At 42.6% G+C, this 2,324-nt stretch overlaps 1 long non-coding RNA gene across 3 annotated transcripts in view; it reads right to left on the bottom strand.

The window, feature by feature from the left end:
- Nucleotides 1–408: 408 nt before the first annotated feature.
- The window catches only part of LOC127909148 (uncharacterized), a 2,548-nt gene continuing 632 nt past the window's right edge, over nt 409–2,324 (bottom strand). The window contains exons 1-2 of one of the 3 annotated variants that reach the window (XR_008069933.1): nt 806–2,324; nt 409–762 (exon numbers count right to left, since the gene is read on the bottom strand). The exon at nt 806–2,324 is cut by the window's right edge and continues 632 nt beyond it. This is a non-coding gene — a long non-coding RNA (uncharacterized LOC127909148). The remainder of the gene's footprint in view (nt 763–805) is intronic. The other 2 variants (XR_008069935.1, XR_008069934.1) reach the window with 2 other exon arrangements.

Genomic DNA, 2,324 nt, shown 5'->3' with positions numbered 1-2,324 from the left:
AGTTACATTCATTGACAGGCAGTCAGAGAACATTGAAATAGTTACATTCATTGACAGGCAGTCAGAGAACATTGAAATAGTTACATTCATTGACAGGCAGTCAGAGAACATTGAAATAGTTACATTCATTGACAATAACACTGATAGCATAGTCATAGTCATAGACACAGACAGCCTGAATACATTCATAGGAACAACCTAGTCAATGACATGGAGAAGCTTTTTGATTGTTGTTGTTGATTGAACTAACGACAGGTGTTGGGTCCGAGATTGAGGGAGGACACATTTAGATTCAGGTTCAGCGCAGAGTTGGCCTCAGTTCAATTACATGGTATTTTTTTGAAAGTATATTTTTGCAACCCTAGACTTAGCACAGAGAGTTGATATGCTCAATTTAATTGATAGATTAAATTGTACCTTTATTTAACCAGGCAAGTCAGTTAAGAACACATTCTTATTTTCAATGACGGCCTGGGAACAGTGGGTTAACTGCCTGTTCAGGGGCAGAACGACAGATTTGTACCTTGTCAGCTCGGGGGTTTGAACTCGCAACCTTCCGGTTACGCTCTACGCTCTAACCACTAGGCTACCTTGCCGCTCCATCAATTGCTCAATCGAAAATGAGCCGTTACAGAACAATGTAACCAGAGGGGCTATTAGCTCGACTAGCATACCCACTAATTATATCCTGTAGGGGCTATTAGCTAGACTAGCATACCTGCTAATTCTATCCTGTAGGGGCTATTAGCTAGACTAGCATACCTGCTAATTCTATCCTGTAGGGGTATTAGCTAGACTAGCATACCTGCTAATTCTATCATGTAGGGGTTATTAGCTAGACTAGCATACCTGCTAATTCTATCATGTAGGGGTTATTAGCTAGACTAGCATACCTGCTAATTTTATCCTGTATGGGCTATTAGCTAGACTAGCATACCTGCTAATTCTATCCTGTAGGGGCTATTAGCTAGACTAGCATACCTGCTAATTCTATCCTGTAGGGGCTATTAGCTAGACTAGCATACCTGCTAATTCTATCCTGTAGGGGCTATTAGCTAGACTAGCATACCTGCTAATTCTATCCTGTAGGGGCTATTAGCTAGACTAGCATACCTGCTAATTCTATCCTGTAGGGGCTATTAGCTAGACTAGCATACCTGCTAATTCTATCCTGTAGGGGCTATTAGCTAGACTAGCATACCTGCTAATTCTATCATGTAGGGGTTATTAGCTAGACTAGCATACCTGCTAATTCTATCCTGTATGGGCTATTAGCTAGACTAGCATACCCGCTAATTCTATCCTGTAGGGGTTATTAGCTAGACTAGCATACCTGCTAATTTTATCCTGTAGGGTTATTAGCTAGACTAGCATACCTACTAATTCTATCCTGTAGGGGTTATTAGCTAGACTAGCATACCTGCTAATTTTATCCTGTAGGGTTATTAGCTAGACTAGCATACCTACTAATTCTATCCTGTAGGGGTTATTAGCTAGACGAGCATACCTGCTAATTCTATTCTGTAACACAAACCTTTATAGCCATCCAATATGTATTGCACTAATTTAAATGCCCTCTACAAGTTTGAATGTAGCCTATGATATAGGAAGAAACTAATATTGCATAATCACTAGTACGCTAACTTTAGTTCAACAGCGATACAGGTGCCATTCAACACATCTCACCTAGCCATTATAAAGCTCTCCTGTCATCTTTGGTTTCTGATTAGCCGGTTGACAATTGACTGAGAATACTCGAGGGTGTGTCACAAACGGCATACTATTACCCTGGTCAAAAGTAGTGCACTTCAAAGAGAATAGGATGCCATTTGGTATGTACCCCTCTGTTTTTTTAATTTTCTTCCAAAAAGCTCTCCAGGAGTTGTGTTGAAGACCCTTGTGATGAGAGAGATAAGGGTCCGCTGGTAGGGTCCGCTGGTAGGGTCCGCTGGTAGGGTCCGCTGGTAGGGTCCGCTGGTAGGGTCCGCTGGTAGGGTCCGCTGGTAGGGTCCGCTGGTAGGGTCCGCTGGTAGGGTCCGCTGGTAGGGTCCGCTGGTAGGTAATGGAGCCTATAGTAACAGCAAGTACTTACACCAGGTCTGCATCCCCATAGGGCCCTATTCATAAGTAGTGCACGATAAAGGGATTTAGGGTGCCACTTGGAATGCATCCCAGATCGATACAGACTAGGGTGGACACCAACTAACTGAAGTCTGTTTCAAACCGGTAATATTGCAGTTGGGACGAGTTCATCAGGAATAGTTCAGTTGGGATGAGTTCATCAGGAATATTTCAGTTGGGATGAGTTAACCAGGAATATTTCA

Source organism: Oncorhynchus keta, chromosome 19 (assembly GCF_023373465.1).
Source record: "Oncorhynchus keta strain PuntledgeMale-10-30-2019 chromosome 19, Oket_V2, whole genome shotgun sequence".
Taxonomy (NCBI): domain Eukaryota; kingdom Metazoa; phylum Chordata; class Actinopteri; order Salmoniformes; family Salmonidae; genus Oncorhynchus; species Oncorhynchus keta.
This window is presented reverse-complemented; position numbering and strand designations above follow the sequence as displayed.